This window comes from Saccostrea cucullata, unplaced genomic scaffold, assembly GCF_032062105.1.
Source record: "Saccostrea cucullata isolate Sc308-1 unplaced genomic scaffold, CSIRO_AGI_Scuc_v1 ctg4859, whole genome shotgun sequence".
NCBI lineage: Eukaryota > Metazoa > Mollusca > Bivalvia > Ostreida > Ostreidae > Saccostrea > Saccostrea cuccullata.
The window spans coordinates 13,296-36,333 of record NW_026925991.1 but is presented as its reverse complement, the minus strand read 5'-3'; the positions used below and the strand labels follow the sequence as shown (position 1 = coordinate 36,333).

Sequence of the window (23,038 nt, the reverse complement as noted above, 5' to 3'; positions counted from 1 at the left end):
GGACCTGATTTGCAAGAGTTTGTTGACAGAAAAGAGAGAGAATATTATGAAAGGATGGAAAGGGCAGCAGAGAGGGAAGCGAGAAAGATTGAGAGCGAAATCGAATTAGAAAAACTTAAGAAAGAAACTGAATTACAAAAATTAAAAGCTCGAGAATTAGCTGTAGGTCCATTAGGTCTCGCTTCTCAATCGCTTGCCAAGTTGCCAAAGTTACCTTCATTTGATGAATCTAAAGATTGTATTGATTCATATTTACAGAGATTCGAAAGGTTTGCATTGTGTGCTAATAGGGAACAGTCTTCATCGACGATTAATCTTAGTGCTCTCCTGAAAGATAAAGCTTTTGAGGTGTATTCTAGACTTCCAGTTTCAGAGGCTCTGAACTATGGTTCCTTGAAACAGGCGTTGTTAAGGCGTTTTCAACTGACGGAAGAAGGGTTTCGTGTCAAGTTCCGTTCCAGCAGACCAGAACAGGGTGAGAATCCTTCACAATTCTTTGCTAGGCTGAATAATTATGTAGAGAAATGGTTGTCTTTCGCAGATAGTCCAAAAACATATGATAGTCTTAAAGATTTGTGTTTAAGAGAACAGTTTTTAAACAGTTGTAGTAAGTAGTTGGGAATTTATCTTAAAGAAAGACATCCGAAAAGCTCATGGTTATACCTCATTCACTAAAGACTTACAAGTTTTTCAGACGCAACCTTCAAGCACTTCTAGCGTTCAGAGTAACAGCAGTGGATCCATTCAAATGCAACAGGCGTACCAAGGATCACCACAGCAAAAAGGTGAGAGAAAATGTTACATCTGTGGAAAAAGTGGATATTTGGCAAGAAAATGTTTCTCCAAGCAGAAAATTCCTCGTGCAGTAACTACTTCGCATAATACTCAAAAGGCTGCAATGTTAAAGAGTCAACATAACTGTGAGTTATATTGCATGAAATCTAATGACAATTCTAGTTCCAACTTACAGAATTCTGCTGAAGTTAGGATGGACAACGCCATGCCGCATCAAAATCAGCCTCACATAGGATCAGCATGCATTCTTAAACATAAACTTTTGCAGTGCTGTGTCACAGATGAGATTGTTAAACTTGCATGTGGACACGTATTACCTGTTATTGGAGGCGTCTGTAAGGTTTGTGAAAAGATTCCTGTTGCTATGGGTTATGTCGGTGAGAACTTTGTTAAGATATTAAGAGATTCAGGTTGTAGCGGTGTTGTCGTGAAGAGCGATTTGGTTCAGAAGATCAGCTGACTGGGCAAGTGCAGAAATGTGTTCTGATAGACGGCACAGTTCGTACAGTAGAGGAAGCCTCCATCTATGTCGACACTCCCTATTTCACAGGTTATATCAATGCTTTGTGTATGAAAGAACCTGTTTACGATCTTATTGTAGGTAACATCGATGGTGCCAGAAATCAGACGGATCCTGATCCACAGTGGTGTAGAAAGGACGTAAGAGAAGAATGTAGTCAAGTTCTTCAAGCTGTACAGACAAGGAATTAAAAGAAAAAAGAAGACAAAGGTATGAAAAAGCTAAAAGTTACAGATTAAGTGGATACTGATATGACAATTGATCAGATGAAACAACTTCAGATGGACGATTCTTCCTTGAAAGTGTATCATGAGCATGCAGTGACAGGCAGAAAGAAGAACATAGGTATAAAATAAAGAGACATGGTTTAGTGTTGAAAGAGGACTGTTGTAAAGACATTATCATTCAAAAAAGGTAAGTGATGAAAAACTGTATAAACAACTTGTTGTTCCAGAACCTTTGCGACAGAAAGTTATGAGAATTGCGCACGACAGTATCCGAGGCGGACATCTTGGAAAAAGAAGACCTTAGACAGCATCATGTCGAATTTCTATTGGCCTGGAGTCCAGGGTGACGTGACAAGGTATTGCCAATCGGGTGAAATATGTCAAAGAACGTTCCCTAAAGGCAAAGTGATGAAGGTTCCGTTGGAGAAAATGCCACTTATTGATACACCATTTGAACGGGTAGCCGTAGATTTTGTAGGTCCGCTTTCTCCAATTACTGACAAAGGCAATAGATATATTTTGACTGTTGTAGATTACAGTACTAGGTATCCAGAGGCGGTTGCATTGAAGAACATCGATACAGAGACGGTAGCAGAAGCATTGGTAGAAATATTCAGCAGAGTTGGCATTCCAAAAGAGGTTCTGTCAGACATGGGTACGCAATTTACCTCCAACATCATGAAAGAGGTGGGTCGACTTTTATCAATTAAGCTATTAGTAACAACTCCATACCATCCAACATGTAATGAACTAGTTGAAAAGTTCAATGGTACTTTGAAGTCAATGTTCAGGAAAATGAGTTCTGAACTAGCAAAAGACTGGGATAGATATTTACCAGCATTGTTATTTGCTTATCGAGAGGTTCCACAAGAAAGCACTAAATTTTCTCCATTTGATCTTGTTTATGCACGTAATGTTAGGGGACCTATGGTAGTTTTGAAGGAACTGTGGAAAAAGGAGGAGAAGGACCCGGAAGTGAAAACTACTTACCAGTATGTGCTTGACCTAAAGGAGCGATTGGCAAGAACGTGTGAGTTGGCTCAGAGAGAACTTCAGAAGTCCAAAGACCATTACAAGAAACAGTATGATAAAAGGACAAAGCCGAGATCATTCAAGGTTGGTGATTTCGTTCTTCTTTTGCTTCCAACAGACTATAACAAACTTTTAATGCAGTGGAAAGGACCTTTCAAAGTAGTTGATAGAAAAGGACAAACTGATTACCAGATAGATATGAATGGACATGTTTGTTTCATGCAAATTTATTGAAGAAATACAATGTTCGAGAGGAAAGGAACACAGACTTGCCAACAACTCTAGCATCTTGTGTCATTTTGGAATCGGAGGAAACAGAGGACTTCAGTAGTGAACATTTGTTACATCTTCTTCCAATGAAGGCAACAGAATCATTCACAGATGTAAAGGTAAATCATTCACTTTCATCAGATCAGCTTGAAAACATAAATAATGTTTTACATGAATTTCAGGAAGTTTTAACAGATCTACCTGGTAGAACGAATGTTATCCAGAATGAAGTTCATCTCACTACCAAAGAACCAATCAGAAACAGACCATATCAGATACCGTATGCAGTCAGAAGTGCAGTCCGAGAAGAAATACAGCATATGATTGACATGGATATCATCGAACCATCAGAATCACCGTATGCTAGTTCGATTGTCGTGGCAAAGAAGTCCGATGGTAGCCAGAGAATATGTGTGAATTTTCGTAACTTAAACAAGGTAACGATTTTTGATCCAGAACCAATGCCAGATCCAGATGAAATCATGACTAAAATTAGTACATGTAACAGTCGTTTCTTTTCTAAACTTGATTTATGTAAGGGATATTGGCAGATTCCTACGAGAGAAGATAGAGACTTAACATTATTTTTAACACCAGATGGTTTGTACAGGTTTAAAGTGATGCCCTTTTGTATGAAGAACAGTGCAGCTACTTTTAATAGACTCATGCGGAAAATTCTAAAAGGTTTAGAGCATACTGATAGTTTCGTTGATAATATTCTCATTCATACAGAAACTTTTAGAGAACATATTACAGAACTGAGAAAAGTGCTGGAGAGACTACAGAGAGCGCAATTAACAGTAAAACCCTCAAAATGTGAGCTAGCGCAGACGAGACTCGAGTACTTGGGTCATGTTATTGGAGGAGGTACCTTACAGCCAACCAACAAGAAGCTGAGAGCTATCCAAGAAGCACCAAGGCCAGAGACAAAGAAGCAGGTTAGATCTTTCCTTTGTTTGATTGGCTATTATAGAAAATTTGTGCCAAACTTTTCCACTATTGCTGCTCCTTTAATTGAATTAACCAAGAAGGGTTTCCAAACAAATTTGACTGGAAACAAGAACATGATAATTCGTTTAAGAGTTTAAAATCTATGTTGCTCTACAGTCCAATTCTCAGATTACCAGATTTGACGAAGCCATTCATCTTAAGAACCGATGCATCTAATCATGGAGTTGGTGCAGTGCTGATGCAGAAGCATGACGGACGCATATTCCCTGTTGCGTATGCAAGCTGGAAGCTGCTAGACAGAGAACAGAGTTATTTTGTTGTGGAAAAAAATTGTCTTGTAGTCGTATGGGCTATACAAAAAAATTAGTCTTACTTGTATGGAAGAGCGTTTATTGTGGAGACAGATCACAGACCACTACTTCATTTACAAAAGACTAAAGCTTCAAACAGCAGATTGATGAGATGGTCTCTTTTTCTACACGCATTCAACTTTAGAACTGAAGTTATTAGAGGTGTAGATAATATTGGAGCTGATTTTCTCAGTCGTGTTGTTCCTGAGTAAGTTCGTATTCAAAAAGACTTTGTTGTGTACATAGTTTTCCATTTTTGTCACAAAATTGCCTTTTGTGTCTTAAGAAGGGAGGTATTGTCACAAGTGGTATTGTATCAATGTTTTATATTAGCTTATTGTACAGGTATTGGTAAGAGTTATCTTTATTTGGGAATTAGGAGTTATCGATTATTTCATTTATGCACTATTGGTCACTGGGTTGTACTTGTTGCTATTTTTATCAACGTATACTCGTCGAACCCGTTTGAGTAGTTTGGTCAGTTATTTATACTTGGTGTTGGCTAGTGTTGGTCAGATGAGGTCTGGACGCCATGAGATATACTTTACCCATGCTTAGTGATCTTGGGTGTGCCTTTTATATAACCCATGCTGTGTGAACTTGGGTGTGTTCTAGATGTTTCTCCTGCTGTGTGATCTTGGGATTCAGAGATGTTTTGTAGCGGCGTTGAAAGCGGGACCTTGGGGCCGACAGTATGATTTTAATGTGTAAAATGCCACAGCTCAGTGAGTTTTTTTTTACTTTACAATGTTTTTGTTGTTAGTTTTAAAAAGCAATATTCTATGTAAAACTGTTAGCTATATAGCGAGAATGTATATATTTACGCTCTAATTCATTTACTCGTTAAACGGCAAAAATGCATGTTTTCTTTCATTATTTGTTTGTCAAATCTAGTATATTGAACAGATATGTGTTTTGAATATTTTATTAGAAAATCCTATGAAAATTGTAGGTGACCAGAAATTGTATATTAAGCTTTATTTGGACTGGATGGTTTTGTTTACGTGGTGAGTTTAATGAGGATATCAGGGTTCTCCATGAGCTGTTTTACTGTGTTGCTCCCGACACAGTAAAATTTTCTCCGACAAAGTTGCGATTCAAATTTTATGCGTGCGACACAGTAAAAATTTTGCCGACACAGTAAAATCTGTGATAATTAGAAAATCTAAGCATGTAAAGTTTATAACTAAATCTTTAATCAAACAATTCTACCGTCTTTCAATTCTAAACGGTGGACCACTTAATTACAAAGGCTTCACCTCCTTCATTCTAAATGTTACTGTGTTGCAGAGTTTACGCGAAACACTAAAATTTCGCGATATTTTCGCGGTTAAATTTGCAACTGAATCAATATTCATTATAATAACAAAAGAATACATACACATGCTTTTTAAAAATCGATAATCCGTAACACAAATGGTATGGTCGTGCATATTGATAAAAATAAAAACACATGTTCTGAAGAGCAGTGGAAATTCTGGTCGATACTGTCGAACTTCTTGTACTTAAATTTTTCAAAGTAAATTTGCCGTGATTACTTGTCAGTTTTCTTGATCGAATTACCAAACTTCAGAATGGTATAATACTTTTAAGAGTTCCTTGAACACTTTGAAAATTTTAAGCAATTTATCACATTAATTGATGAAAGACTTCTGTACGATGTTATGTTTGACTGTTTATGCTGCAAACATTATTCTAGAGCCGTGGCTCTATAGAAAAGACATATTTATATATTTTTTAAAATAATACAATGCATTTTTTGCAACTACCAATTAACCGTTACATGGAAGTGTGAAAACAAATTACCGATATTTGTCTTTGTTCCCTGATGCGTTAAGTCCGGCAAGAGTCTAGGAGATAATTGACTAGCAAGGTGAGGCCCTTGTAATTAAGTGGTCCACCGTTTAGAATTGAAAGACGGTAGAATTGTTTGATTAAAGATTTAGTTAGAGACTTTACATGTTTAGATTTTCTAATTATCACAGATTTTACTGTGTCGGCAAAATTTTTACTGTGTCGCACGCATAAAATTTGAATCGTTTCGTGTCGGAGAAAATTTTACTGTGTCGGGAGCAACACAGTAAAACAGCTCATGGAGACCCTGCTTGTTGTTTCTTGGTATACAGGAGGTCTTCCAAAATATTATTTATTCTGGTTTGTAAATTCTTATCGAAAGAATCCATCACAACTTGTGGTCAGTTGTGACAGTCTTTATAGATACCTGATATGGCGGTGCTTTGTTTGACACAAATGAAAAACGCAATGTTGCATTTTGAATGGTCATTTATTGATAAATAAATGACAAAGCAAACAACATATGTCAACACATAGTATAATTGACAATACCAATACAATTAAACACATTGCGTAATAAATTTAAAATTATTCAAAAAGTAAACAGAATGCGTATTTCAGACCTAAACAGTGTCAAAGATGGGGCAACATCCGCCCTTCTCATAAAATCTGAAATGAAATGCATGTTTTAAATCTACATTTAAAATCAAAAAGTAAAACAGAGGGCAACAATCGCCCTAACAAATTAACAAAGAAAGCTTTTTCGGAAATGGAGGAGGGGTGGGAGGCGGCATCAGAAAATTGTAAACATGTTTACCGCGAAAAATAAATATGGAGACTGACGCTATCATGTACGCATGTGCATGGTGATACACCAGAATCAAGGGGCCTCCCACAGGGAGGGGATTACAAGGGAAATAATAAGATAACGATACAAAAACTATCAGTATCCATAAATGTTTTTATAGGATAAAAATGCTTTTATAGATACCTGATATGGCGGTGCTTTGTTTGACACAAATGAAAACGCAGTGTTGCAATTTGAATGGTCATTTATTAATAAATAAATGACAAAGCAAACAACATATGTCAACACATAGTATAATTGACAATACCAATACAATTAAACACATTGCGTAATAGAAACAAACGCATATAGCAAAAACCATCATAGGATCTTAAGTTCACAATATTATTCAATGAGGTACGCAAAAATGTACAGTAAACAGAATGCATATTTCAGACCTAAACAGTGTCAAAGATAGGGCAACATCCGCCACAGATCAAAGCCACAAAGGGTTTGATCCGCCCCATCCACCGCCATATAGTTAAAAACGTAGGTTTAACATTATTTATTTCCAAAATACAAAACGTACTGCAACCAGGGCATGTATTCAAGTTACTAGAAGCACTTCTGACAAGAAAACATAGAATCTACGTCATTTTTATCTTAAGCAAAAGTCCCTGATTTCATGGTTAGAAAGTAGTGAGAAAAAGAAGCCAATATCCATTGTCAATGTGCGACCAGAGGCCCATGACCTTTGTGGTTAGATTCTATGTGTGGAAATAGAGCTAATAAGCAAATCAAGATCTGATTGGGAGACCCTCAGGGTTGATGACTAGATATAAAATAAAACAAATAACTAATATCTTGTTGTGACCGGAGGCCCCTGCCCTCATGGTCATAGCCTAAGAATCCAAATATATTTAATATTCAATATCAGGTTGGCTAGAAGCCCCTGTCTTCATGGCCATAGACTAGATTCCAGATATATGCAATCGCAAAAATCCAGTTGTGACCAGAAGCCCCTGTCTTCATGGCCATTGACTAGATTCCAAATCTATCCAATCACCAAAATCCAGTTGTGACCAGAAGCCCCTGTCTTCATGGCCATAGACTAGATTCCAAATCTATCCAATCACCAAAATCCAGTTGTGACCAGAAGCCCCTGTCTTCATGGCCATAAACTATATTCCAAATTTATCTAATCACCATTTGTGACCAGAAGCCCCTGTCTTCATGGCCATAGACTAGATTTCCAATAAACCATATTCACATGTAACCTGAAGCTGTCTTTATGGTGGTAGAAAAAATATCAAAAGTTTGACTATAAACAAAACGATTTTGACCTGAGGACCTTGCCCACAAGGTCAAAAGCTAAACATCAAAATATAGTTATTAACCCATATCCAGGCATAGCTAAAGGCCCCTGTCTGCATGGTCATGTCTGTAGACTAAATATAAAAGCAAAACCAATAAGCAATATCCAGACAAATAATAGCCGTTGACCTCAAACCTATGAAAAAATGGACAACAACTCATTTCTAGGATAGAGGTGTGACCAAAGGCCCCTAGCATCATTTCATATACTAAATATCAACACATAGATAATATCACAAGCAAGTTGCTTTAATTCAGTTAAATTAAGTGACTTTATCTATCATAATGAATGTTACCCTTTAATGTGAAAATATGAAAAATGCATCATATCGATATGACCCTGCTGAGGTCATACATTCAGCGAAAAAGTCATCTTTTATGTAAAATAAATCGAGTACCACTTTAAATTTGTCATTGAGAATCCATGCAGAATCAAAATCAATAGTTAAGAAATAATTCAGGAAAAACTAAAACACAAAATATCCTGTCAACAACTCAACATTAGGGGACAAAGTATCAAGACCACCAGATTGATTTAGGTATAATTCAAAGTTATTAAACTATTACCAAAAAGTAGTACAGACTAACTATAACTTTGACCGATGCCAGTTTTTACTTCTTCTTTTTTTATTTTACAGCAAGCCCATTTTAAATGAAGCCAGAAGCATCTGTTCTCATGTATACCTGTGTACATATATCTACAACACTTTTTAGGATTGAAAAACAGCCTTTAAATAAAAAAAAGCACATGCAACACTGCAAAGCTTTATACTTGACTTCAATACATTAATAAAACCACTGTAATATATGCCCAAAAATATTTATTGCAAAATCAAACTATACACCAAATCTAAACCACAAGATCATAGCCCCTAATGACAATAGCTAGTGCTTTATCTTATGGCTGGAGCTACACATTGATTCATTATACATTAGCCAGAGCTATTTGTATATGCCGTAGCCAGAGCTACATATTGAATCATCATAGAAAAGCCATTGCTATATCTCGTAGCCAGCGCTACATATTGAATCATCATAAAATAGCTAGTGCTATTCATTTTGTAGCCAGCATTACATATTGAATCATCATAAAATAGCCAGTGCTATTCATCTTGCAGCCAGAGCTACAAACTGATTCATCATAACCAAAAGGGGCTATGTCTCCTACCTAGTCCTACAATCTGAATCGTCACACAGCCTTTAAATAAAACAAGGCACATGCAACACTGCAAAGCTTTATACTTGACTTCAATACATTAATAAAACCATTGTAATATATGCCCAAAAATATTTATAGCAAAATCAAACTATACACCAAATCAAAACCACAACATCATAGCCCCTAATGACAATAGCTAGTGCTATATCTCATAGCTGGAGCTACACATTGATTCATTATACATTAACCAGGGCTATTTGTATATGTTGTAGCCAGAGCTATATATTGAATCATCATACAAAAGCCATTGCTATATCTCGTAGCCAGCGCTACATATTGAATCATCATAAAATAGCTAGTGCTATTCATTTTGTAGCCAGCATTACATATTGAATCATCATAAAATAGCCAGTGCTATTCATATTGCAGCCAGAGCTGCGAACTGATTCATCATAATCAAAAGGGGCTATGTCTTCTTCCTAGTCCAACAACCTGAATCGTCACACACAAAAAAACTTTTTATATCTCTGACGCAGAACTACAAAATGATTCTTATATATAGTCAATGCTATGTCTCATTTTACATCGTAATCTGGGCCACAAATGATTCATCATAGAAAGTCATTGCTCTGCTCAAAACTATGGTTTGATTCCAATCATTATTCAACAAGTGCTGTATCTCATATGAGCTAGAATAATTGAATCATTAGTTACACATACCAAAAGTGATATTTATGCCTTCCTCTTTCATCATAACCGAAATGATTTGCTCAGTAAATGCTTCTTTACCTTGTATTGAAGTAGCAGAAAAACACACAACACCAGACTATATTGCGAAAAAATTTACTCAAATTGAGATAAAATTTTTTAAAATTATAAAACATGTAAAATACATACATGTAAAATCCAAAATTATGACCATAAAGTGAAAAAACCTTTCACGGTAACAAACACATAATCTCCATAATACAAAAATACAAAGTAAGCTTGGCCTGTGATATATATTTTTTACTCAGAGTTACCAGTTGCATCAGAACAATAGCTTACTTCCATAATCAAACCTACAAGGAGAATTAACATACACTGAGCCAGACTGATGAATATTACATTTTCAAGCCAGATCACGCAAGGAATCAAAATGTATTAAATTAAGCCATTGATACAATAGAACATATATATGTACTATGTCTCTTAGTAAGAACTGTATCTGATATCAATATTCACCAAAATTTAGTACTATGTTAAGTATCCAAATCTATAATTTGAATAAATAAACGATAACCAATGTTTGCTTTTACAGTCAAGTGTATCACAACAAGTATTTTAAAACTTTTACCAACAATAACTACATTTAGTAAAGCAAACAAAGTTACATTAAGACAAAAAAAAAAAAAAAAGCCTCGAAGGCTAACTTCATGATACTTGTATGTGAGGCACTGCATAAGCAAGTGGCATTCCATAAGCAAAGAAACTTTAGTCAAGAATGTAAATTTGCCAAATATGCTTGACACTCTTTATGTAATAAGAAAAGAAATCAATAGATGTTCTGATTAAATTGATCTAATAATGAAGTAATTATTGAACAATAATTAAGTAGCCACAGCCAACTGGATCCAACTAAACCTCAAACCCTAGGTGCATGTAGCATCATGGCAGAATATTGCTTAGTTGCCATTTTCATGAATATCTTAATCATGCTTATTTTTAATCATCTAAGTAACAATACATTAACATAGGGGGAACACTTTGATGATGGATAACTATTATAAGCTTACATAACCCCATGTATGCTTGTATGAGTGTGGAAGTGGATGGACTGATATCCGCAAGTACATTTACAATGACCGGGAATTTGATTTAATACCCCAGTATCAATAGTCCAATGCTCTACTTACTCAGTAACTAGGGTATCTAGGGGTATGTCTACAGCATTGAGCAAAAGAAATAAATAAATAAACATAAAATAAAATAACATAAACAACATTGAAACATGTATACCATGTTTGATGTTCGATGTACAATCTTCTAACAAATGAACTAATTATTGGTCGGGAAATCATATTAGAACCACTTCACCTTGTTTTACATCCATGGAAGTTTTGCATGCTAATTGCTATTTGTGATCATAAAAATGGATTTGTTTTAAAACTCATAAAAAGTCTCAATTCTTAATCGAAGAAAATTATCAAGATCTTTAATTAATTGGTGGGGGGGATATTTTAACCGCATAATCCATATTAATATCATAGGTTATCGATCATTGAATGATAATTGATATACATGTATTTATTGCAAGGGCCACAATCCTTCTCAGCATTTTATTATATCGTACGTGTGTCGTTGCTACAATTTTTCTTATTCATTACCACTATTTGTAAACAAAATGATATTTACATTCTACTATTTATAATAAGATTATTAGCATGACCTGCAACTTTTCTAAAAACTAATATGAATTGGGGGGAATTTTTTTTTTTTTTTAAAATATGTGAGAAGTAGTCGACCTTATGATTATAATATAAATCTTTTTTTGAAAAGGATATTTCAAATTTCCTGTGCTGAAATAAAATTTCTAGTCTTTGTTCTCCTTTGGTTCCAACTGGACCCATTTCGTCATCCTGTATAGAGCAAGGAATGGGTCAGCATTCTTTTAGTCATATTGAACATCATGTAAACAAGCCATGGTTCTTCCCACAGAAACATCATAGTGGCATGCCATTCGAAGTTGCTAGTGTATATTTCCATGAATTATTTTATTGAATAGTTTCTCCTTGATTGCAGTCGCACCTTATTTGAAAAGTATGTGGTTCATTTCCTTTGTATGGCCAGGAATCGTCCGGTCATCTCTAAAAATTCGCATAAGTCGATGTAGATCTAGTATTTTCTATGATAATTGGAATTTAGCCCATGGTCACATATTTTAAATCGCCAAGTAACAAATGTCACTCAGTTTTGTTATGAATCCACCGTTTTAAAGTCTGTAAATAAACTCAAAATAGTCAAGTCGAGGTGCCGTTTGAGTCTCCAGATCGCAGTGTTGACGAATAAGATAGGTCAGGCACGTCATCGTTTTGTTTACAAACCGTTGGCTATTTATAGACGCTGGAATACCCCCAAAACTTTGATGTCGTTTTAATTAGCACTTCACAACCTAGTTCAATGATAAATGCATAATTTACACAGTTCACTTACGAAATAATAGCGTTTAGGTCCTAATCGACAGCGGTTGAACTTGTGATCTTTATCGGAGAAATTCCTCGCCGTCAGCATAAGCTGACAAGTGGCCATCGCATAAGTGGTCGGATCCGTCCATCGAAGTGTACCAAAATATATATCCAATGATTTCACAGAAAGATCACTGCTTCATAATATATAAGTAAGCAAACATAGGTGATTTATCACGGCTTGTATATCCCATGAAACGCAGTAAAACCTTCATCAGAAAATTGTAAACATGTTTACCGCGAAAAATAAATATGGAGACTGACGTTATCTTGCATGCATGTGCAATGGTGATACACCAGAATCAACGGGCCTCCCACGGGGAGAGGATTCCAAGGGAAATAATAAGATAACGATACAAGAACTATCAGTATCCATAAATGTTTTTAATATATTCGATCAGTGCATACTATTTATGCAAGATATATTACTGTATTCAGCGGCAGCTCACACAAATTGGTCCGACCAAAATAGTTCCATCATGATAAGTAGATACAACATTATTGTTCATGATAAGAGTAAAGTTGTGTATATCATACGTTAAAGAAATCAAAAATAACGTCAAAATATTATTAGAAAGTCACTTTCCACCCGAAATGCAAATAAAAAATATCAATATTCCTACGCTCGCTCCCTCCTCAGCCTTTTTTTTTTTTACATGTTTGATAACAGAGAATATTTAGGTCATTCTTCGATTCATATCTTTTCACCGATGAATTGATAATACTATATCAACAATTGTATTAAGTACATGTTTATAGTCCGTTAATTATCATACAATTTCTTCTTAAAGAAAAAATTAATCATTCTGTGTGTGTGTATTATTAAATGACGGAATTTTCAATCCCTGGCCGGATTCTGCTCGTGTGTACACTTTGTAAACTGTAGGGTTTGTGTGGCAAAACGAGAACTGGGTTGGAGATTCGGGTTCGTGTTGAAGTTCAGCATACCATTTTATATAGAACTTGAATAATGTAAGCAATTTCTGCGACGAATACATTAGTATATTTCAGTAATTTTCAAAACAAAAAAGGTTTTCAGTTTAGAATTTTCCGACCCGGTCCTGATTTTCCTAACCCGGCCATTTTAAACACAAGTTGTTGCAGATGCAAATGTTAGAACAAACTATATATAGTTCAACAGGGATTGTATAATTTTTATTAATCAGAATTCGTATTCATATGATCTAATTAAGAAAAGAAAAGTTTTGTCTGCCATCGTAACTTCTCGGCAAAAAAAAAACGTGTTTCTCCGAGCTCGCTGGATGCGTTTGACAGCTCTATCGCACGTGTGTAGACCAAGGCTTATGTTGGTCTTGCGGACACAGGTACATGTAGGCCTATGTGTACTGTTTGTTAGGAGACTGGGTGACCGTAATGCTATGGACTCACGAAATTTACAACAGTTCCATAATTAGACAGTGCAGTTTTTTTTTTATTAACGTCATTATAAACACTGTTAAACATATTAAATCTAAAAGTCAAATATCTTTGGATATGGGGTAACCCATATCTATTCTTGTTATAGGATAAAAATGCTTTTCATATGGTGAAGAATGCAAATTCAACAAACAGTGTATTTTTATTGGCGGAGCTGTTCAAAAAACAATACATGCGCTTGTAAAAACAACCAAATTTACAACGCCGAGGAGAAAATTTGTTATGAATTTCAAGGTAAGTCTAACTGAAAAATACGTTTTGTTTAAGAAATAATTTTAATCTACAAACATATGCTTATCTAGACACATATATCTTGAGATAACACTGTTTAAATGAAAAGCTTCTCTATTCGCCTAATAGAATTATCTACACTTTTTAAATAGAACACTATAGCTGTTTTTTTTTTTGGGGGGGGGAGGGGGGGAGGGGGGCGACTTTCTGATCAAAGAGTGCCCGGCATCCTTATCAAAATAAAAAATAATTAAATCCTTCAAACTTATGTTCAAAATAAGTAAGTACATGCCTCAGCAAAATTAATATCGTGAATATATTTATTGCTTTTATTCTTGACACAATTCTACATAAAATTTTGATTTTTCTTTAATAAAATATCAACTTGAAGCCATGATAATGGTCTTTTCTCTTCAAGGAATTATTGAGCTGTCCAGATCAGACAAAGGTAACATAAATTTACATTCATTTATGCTGAAAATTATGAAGTCTGTATTTTTGAATCTTCATATTAAGATATTGTTATACCCCCGCCTGAAAAGCGGGAGGCTATATAGTAATCGGTATTTCCGTCCGTCCGTCTGTCCGTCGGTGTATACATCTGTCCATCCGTCTGTTACGCTTTGAGGTACCCATATCTTAGCCGCAACTCCTCTCATACCACTGAAGGAAATTTTATGACACTTTCACGGAATCTTTATTATATATTGCCATTGTGCACCTCTTATTTTACTTTTTGATCTGACATATATTTTGGATTTTCCAGAGCAAAACATGTAATGGACACTGCCATTTTATTCATATGGGAGGCGGGGGTATCATTTAGTGAGCCCATTGCTCACAGTACCTCTAGTATTCATATAAGAAGCGGGGGTATTATTTAGTAAGCTCATTGCTCACAGTACCTCTAGTTTTAATAGCTCTGAATTGAGGTGATGTATTTGTATTTTAGACCCCTATTTTATTACATTCATTGCTAGCGCTCTCGAGAGCTAGCAACTACGTTATTCCAAAGTCCTTAAATACGCATGCTCGGCTTCATGGTGGTGCATTCTGGGAAAACTGTGAAAACTACTATAGATAGACCGTACAATAACAATTTCGTTGTATCATTTAACATGTTTAATAATTTATTTATTGTGTAGCTTACAGTTTAAAGATAACTACATAATTGCAATACTTCAATTTTCTCTCTTTTCTGACGGAAAAGCCCGAGTCATTATTTGATTGTTCTAAACAAAGACAATTAAGGGAGTTGTTTTTCTTACGTCTAACTAAAGATAGACTCTAATTTCTGATTGGTCAATTCAGCCAATCTTACAAATTCCAGAAACAAGAATTTACACTTAAAATAACAAATAAATCCATTATTTATATTAAAAAAAATCTTATGTGTATGGCTTTTTAAAACGTAACAGTTCTGGACAAAGATGACCCAAAGGACCAAACTACTTCACAACTTCAAATTCGGAACTCTCTGGATTTCTTTAAACAACATACACTTTGAGTTATTTCTATATTCCTTTTAACTCCCTTGTATTTTCTTTGCTACATTGCTACGAAATATCACCCTAAAACCATCTCATGCAATGCTTCAATCGGCATCTTCCCATATTTTACGATCCCCCCTTTCTCTCCAGTAAAGGTCATCAATGTTCCGTTGTGCCAAAACTCCAATAGGTCAACACCCTATCGTTTTTTTACCTATGTGTGTATAAAATACACTTCACAAAACAATTATAACTTTATTACACTCACGCCTCGATAAAAATTAAAGAATTCAGCAAAATAAATCACTTGATCACGGACCTTCTTTTCTCTGTTTAAAAATTGCTACGGCGCTAGCTCACATATCTTTTTTAAAAGATAAACTTGTTTTATTTTTTACTTATACTTTAACATTTTGAAAAGAAGGTATTTTGCATTTTTGATTATTCTTACTAATAGATCTTTCTCAAATTGATGAACCTGTATTAATTAAAATTTTTGTGATTTTATTAATTTTTGTAAATATTTAAAGAAATTGTATATGCTTTATGATTTTGATTTTTGTTATTAAGTTGCAAAGATACACCTTATTTATATTTAAATGTTATATTTGTTCTTTAGTTGAAAAGATTGTTGGCGCTGCAGTAGGATCAGATTTTTCTGGTTTAATTATTGGTCTTTTGATTGGCTTTATAATAATGCACCTTATTTTGAAAAGATTTGGACAACATAATAGGTACCTTTAAATCATGAAAGTTGTACATCTAACGCACTTTTGACGTTACGTAAGGTTTTGCATGAGAGTGATGAAGAAAAGTAACATGAATTCCTTTCTAAATCATTGATAGTGAACTATAAAACTTGAATTTAAATAAAATCATCCATAAGTTTAGTTTGAATTTTATTATAAGTTATATAATTGATAATAATAATAATTATTATATAATAATATAGTTTTATAAGTAAAATCTTAAGAATTTAAATTTGATACACTGAAAACTTTAGAACTTTGATTAGCTATAGTTAAAAAAGTATTGAAATTAAATTTACTACATAATGGTAAAATCTTTGGAACTTTGGATAACCAAAATGAAAACCTTGGAACTTTGGTTTACTATAGTTAACTATAGTAAACTATAGCTAATTAATATAGTATTTTTTTGTTAATGGGCTGTGTATTTTTATGCCTTACGACTCGAAAATAGAATAAAATGCAGAACGCCGTTACAACCATGCACACAAATCATGTTTACTGAACTTTTCAGCTCACAAACTGTGCTTTGTATCGAATGTATCGTATATTTCATCCGACCACAAATCATTGGTTATCATTTTATACGTATCTGATATTTAATGCATTGGAAATTTGTTCTCAGAGCATATTCTGAGTATTGCCATTGTTTCACCGAAAGTAGCTACATTGTCTAAAATCTTGATGTTAATGTGTTTTTAGGTCATATAATCAGCATCTAGCAAAGTTTATTTTCTTTACTGACGGTTTTTGCATTCTTAATATACAATTATGGACTGTTTAGAAGGGAGACATCACCAGTTATCAGGTTTGAGTAGGGTTGTCACCCGAGGGCGCTTGCGCCCGAGGGTGACAACCCTACTCAGACCTGATAACTGGTGATGTCTCCCGTCTAAACAGTCCATAATAGTTTTATTATCCTGAAGAATCTAATTATCAATTAGATAGAGTAGAAAATATTAACCAAACCTTAATTTTGTGTCTCCGTCTCTGCTCTGATTCCATACTTTTAAAATATGTCAACAGACAACTCGATCAGACGTCATCGTTAGAATTTATTGTTTACCGATCCCGCATATTAGTAATACTATATGACATGTATAATCATAAATGAGTTATCTCGCTTAAACCAGTGTAATTTCATTCAAAGGGCGACAACGCAGTTGTAACCCTGCTTGCTCGTTTACGCTATTTCATTGTCATCTGGAGGGTGACAACAGTTGTCACCCTGCACGTGAGGGAGACATCACGAATTGTCTCACCTCACGTGACATGCTTTTAACCAATCAGATTGACTGTATAATTCTGAAGGATAATAATCACTGTTAATAACACTTCAATCGTATTCTGACTGGAATGTTCCATACAAACAGCAGAGAACGATATAATTTAACTATTCATGATCATGTATTCTGTCTTTTAGGAACAATAGCGTAATGATGTCAGCACTGGATGATGTACCTTTTAGAGATGATGATCGGTGATACTTTAACGCATTAACTTGAATTATCATATTTATGCGAATGGGATACTTATTAAATAGTGATTCTGTAATGTTTTGAAGTTGTGATTATATCAATTTAAAAATTGCGTTTATTGCTTAGATAAAAGGGTAAAAAAAACGAAAACAATGTTCGTTTTATCCCTTTTTCTTTTGTTTTGATATAAAACGCTGTAGTAACCATACTCTAACTCAATTGGAAGTCTTGCATGATTTAAAAAAAACCAAAACATTAACAATTTTGGTCCCAACTCACATGAAAATTGGTTTAACACGGTCTGTATTAGAGAAAGACTTGTTTTTGATTATTACCCATTCCGAGATGAACTTTGTTGTTTTGATACATGGTGTTACGTAGATCCAGAATAGTGATTCCGAGAAATCTGAGGAAGCGGTGCATACAGTTAGCTCACCAGGGTCATTTAGATTCAAAACAGCAGTTAAAGCAATATGAGCTGCATGTTTGACATCGGAAATTTTTATTGCAAATTTGTAATTAACTAATTAAATGACAGAAAAATAAATCATTTTAAACTTCCGTTGTTCATATTTGCGATGCAAAATTTTTTATTAGCTTTGATTGAAGCAAAATTGAATTATTGTCGTCCTGTATAATAATGATTTCTAAAACAAAACTGTATATTCGGTTGTAAAGAAATATTTCTTATGTTACATTTTTAAATTTTATTTTGGACTTATTGTCATAAGAATTTAAATTACATACAAATTAATCAAAATAGCACATTTTACAATCAAAATAAAGTTTTCAAAGATACAGCTCATATTGCTTTAAGCAATTAAGAACTAAAGTTTGTTGGCCTGATATGGATAAGGAAGTGGAGAAGTACGTGAAATCGATTCATGGATGCCAGATTACCGTGCATACCCGAAACCAGAACTAATCATTCCGACACCCTTACAAACAGGATCATGACATGAATAAGATATCGACATCCTTGTACCGTTCACATCTGGACAGTATGTTGTTGATTATTACATCGGATATTATACGAGATGAAAATTACCAAGGATATAACGAGTTGGGGATTCATTGATACGCTGGAGAGAATGAATTGTCGACATGGACTTCCTTTTCAAATAACTTCTGATAATGTGCCCATAGCCAGGTCTAAGTTATTCAAGGATTAATTGACATATAACTGTATCAAGCATCGAACATTTAAACCGTTAGCAAACGGGAAGTTAGAACGACAAAACAGATCGTTGATGAAAAGGATTCAGATAGCACAAGCAGATACTAAAGCTTAAAAGTCAGAAATTTCTATTTGCATAAACCGAACAGTTCCTCATAATACAACAGAAGTTCCACTTGTAGAATTTATATTCCTTCATAAACTGAAAACAAAGCTTCTGTAGGTTAAAAATCTACAAGAAAACGTTTATGATGAAAGAGTGTGTGATAAAGATGTGTATTCCAAATACAAAAAACAAGCTTTATATCGACAAGAAATATGGTGCAGTGAATTGCATTTAGAGCAAGGAGATTCATTCCTCTTGAAGAAAGCAATCAAAGATAAAATGGATTGATTGATTGAATGTTGTTTAACATCCCTCTCAAAAATGTTCACTCATATGGAGACACCAATACTTACCGGTGGAGAGTTACAATTTTTTCGTATGCTTGACGCTCAATGTCATTGAGCAGTGAGGTATCTTATTTAGGCCAGTTTCTACCGCGACAAGGGATATCGGTTAAAATACGGTCTCGTCCGAAGGATCTGTCTCCGCCTCCCACTGTGGGATTAGAACCCGCAACATAAGGATCGACTTCTTTTAACGACTCTAGAACAGACGCTCTAACCACTGCGCCACTCGGGCGAAAGGATGAAAATGTTACGTCGTATCATGCTAAGCCGAATAAACTTGTACAGAAAACTCTACTTTGTCTACTGATATCAGCGATAATTATCCGTCCTCTGCTCCAGTATCTCAGAACGGGAAAAGGTTTAACCGTATAAGGAAACTACCTTAACGTTTTGAGGACTTTGAAATTTAAATTTTATTTCCTTGTGAATATGACTGATTGAGTCTGAGTTCTCTGTATCTGAGACTTTAAATTGTAAATGGTTTCTAGCAATTTATTGGACAGTAATTTCTTTCCAGTAATTCAGTGAATCTTTAATTTTGAGATTTGTAAATCTTAGAAAAGGAGGTATTGTAGTGTGTAGATATGATGCAAGGGAAGCAACTCTGAATGTGTGTTGTGTGTTAGAGTTTTTATACAGGAGTAATTTTGCCTATTGTGGGTGATGTGTCAGTATGTATCCGGCACGAGTAGTGCGAGCATGGAGGACTGAGTGGAACCCTATGCCTAATAAAGTTATATAAAAAGGATTTGATTCGGATTATTCTTTAATATCAGAAACAAATAAAATTTAAGCTGCACTATTAATATGATCTCGGTACTATTTTTTGTATTGATTTCGATATTCCTTTTTTGTCTGTAATGCAATAAGTAATTTAAAAAATGTGATTGTAAAGAAAATTTCTTTTGAAAATTCTATCAACATTTATTTCTTTATTTTGTATGTTATCTAATTTTAATTTCAATTGATAAGCCAGTGTACAAAAACATTATCTGAATTTTTATTTATCATCACTCATAAATTGTTGTTTTGAACTTAATTTCGTATTTTAAGTATTTTGAGAGTAAAAAAAAAAGACATCAAAATATATATAGGTTTCTTAGTTATTTATTGTCATTATTCGAATTTACAAAAGCCAACCAAGGATATCAATTAGCAAAGTTGCAGATCTGAAATACAGTAGTACGATGGATACCAAGAGAACTCCCACATCTTTGAAATACCCACAGGTTGCGACCTTATACCTATTCAGTCTATCTGCTACGCCATCTATGACGTTAATTATTTTACGAGCGCTTACACGTCCACCAGACCAATATTAAACAGTTTTTGACTGGGTATGAGGGCAACATATGATTTGTTAGACCTGAAGATGAAAATGTTGCTCGGGGCCGCAGACCAAGGGCAACATTTTCACCTTTAGGTCCAACAAATCATACGTTGCCCGAATCCCAGTCTATAACTGTTTTGTTATTCCCTTCCCAGCTCACTAAAGATTGATCAATTTAATCAATACAAGCTATTTTATCAATTATTTTATATGGAAAATTATGGCATCGTCAGTAAATATAAAACATCAAGCTGAGAAAGAACAAAATCAATTATATATCTATTGTATCACAAAAATGATTTATCACAAAACATACTCTTCCCTTCTTCCTTATCTTGCTGTTAGCAACAACTCTTGTTGCTTATAACTTCGGCTATTTTCGCGTCGTCGATATTGAACGATGATTAATTACTTGTGACCTGACAGACGAGTGACGTTGTGGTCTACCAATTCTTATGTAAGACCGGTCAAGATTGAAATTGTTAGACCAATGTAATAAACAGTTCTTTTGTTGGACTTTTTATAATAATATAATAATAAGTAAAATAAATATTTAGAATGATATTTATAAGGGTTTAACAATATAACTTGTCGAGAGTAATATTCTTTGTATATGAATCGTTTTTTCTCAATTCTTTTGCCAACTTCTTTAATGAAGTTTTTGATAACTTTACGCCACAAGCTCTGTGTGCCAAAAATAATGATATTACAGATAAGATTTTAATCTAAAATTCTGGAAATGATGAACAATTCAGTTCATACGAACCTGAAGCACATTTGCAGCTCTGTTCTGCATAATGTTAAATAATAAAGAAGATGTGCGTGTGTATAGAGCATTTATTACAAATGCACTATGAGATTACGGGTTTTACATTTTCAGAATGCAGCAGAAGATATGGCCCAAAATATACCCCACACCTTATGCAAAAGAAAACTAGTACATATTTTTTTTTTCATCAATAACAATTGACACCTTATACAAGAGAAACTAGTACATGTATTTTCTACAATAACAATAAGTATGAAGGATTGAGGGGGTGGAGGTGGGTAAAATTTGTAAACCACATTTTTCGGAGCCAAAAATTATTTTGAAAAGGATACGGCTAATAGCCGTAGCTAAAGGGCGCTTAAATATAAAACATAGAAAATCTCTTCGGGACACATGACTTCACACAAAATAAAAATACACAATTTTATACGTATTTAGATCACGTAAACTCATTTATGTACATAAATACACTTATGTGCTCTTAAATACTTAAACTGGTGAACAATTCGGTTCATTCGAAACTGAAGCACATTTGCAACTCTGTTCTGCACCATGTTAAATAATAAAGAAGGATAATTTATGTGTATGTAGAACATTAATTACAAATGCCAAATGAGATAACAGATTTTACAACTTTAGGATGCAGCGGAAGATGGGGCCCAAAAATTATCCCACAACAGGGACAATGAACTTACAGAGAAGGGTCCTTCGCCCCACCCAAAAATGTGCTTCAATTACTAAGTGTATACAGCCTGATAATGATGCTAATACTTAAAAAACTACTAACAACAGAGATCAACGGAATTCTAAAGATGGATAATAAATGATTCAGTTTTAACATTAATAATTCAAAGGTTGTAAATAAAAAAGTATTAAAATATCCAGCTACATAGCATTGAAACAATTTTTACACTCTTGATGAAATTCTTTTCCTCTTCTACAATCACTCCATTTTTTGGCCTGCTATGTACAAAAAATGAAACATTCAGAAAAGTAAACAATTTCTTTTTCTTGTCCATTATCCATGTAAAATGAATCTGCACGGCCTGTTACACATGGGTGGGATAATGGAAATATTCCAAAAGTACATGCACATCTCAATAATTCTCAAAAATTAACCTCCTATTCTTAGTACGTTATGGTTCTTCAGTCCACACACAACTTGAAAGTCATTAACGTACGTACCAGGAATAGAATTATTGCAGATCTTGACAAAAGCATTCAAATAATTGAAAGTGAAATGAAATAATAAAACAAATCATCCATATGATATTCAACAACGTATATATTCAGTGCCACTTCACCGAATACTTCGTGTACATGTATGTAAGTGTAGTATAAACTGAAGACAGATAAATTATGCAATGTCAAGCTCTCTCATGCATTATTATGTATCTAAAACATAAAATTGACATGTTTTTGAGATTATTGTATTGATTTA

General features: G+C 34.3%; 2 long non-coding RNA genes across 2 annotated transcripts; one reads left to right on the top strand and one right to left on the bottom strand.

Moving 5' to 3' along the window:
* Positions 1-7,717: 7,717 nt before the first annotated feature.
* On the bottom strand, positions 7,718-13,976 carry LOC134270287 (uncharacterized). Its single transcript, XR_009992770.1, has 2 exons — positions 10,272-13,976; positions 7,718-10,003 (listed from the first exon to the last, which is right to left on the bottom strand). It is a non-coding gene; the product is annotated as an uncharacterized LOC134270287 (long non-coding RNA).
* Positions 13,977-14,556: 580 nt separating this feature from the next.
* Positions 14,557-17,970, top strand: LOC134270282 (uncharacterized). The gene is made up of 3 exons (XR_009992766.1): positions 14,557-14,599; positions 16,261-16,375; positions 17,814-17,970. It is a non-coding gene; the product is annotated as an uncharacterized LOC134270282 (long non-coding RNA).
* Positions 17,971-23,038: the final 5,068 nt, after the last annotated feature.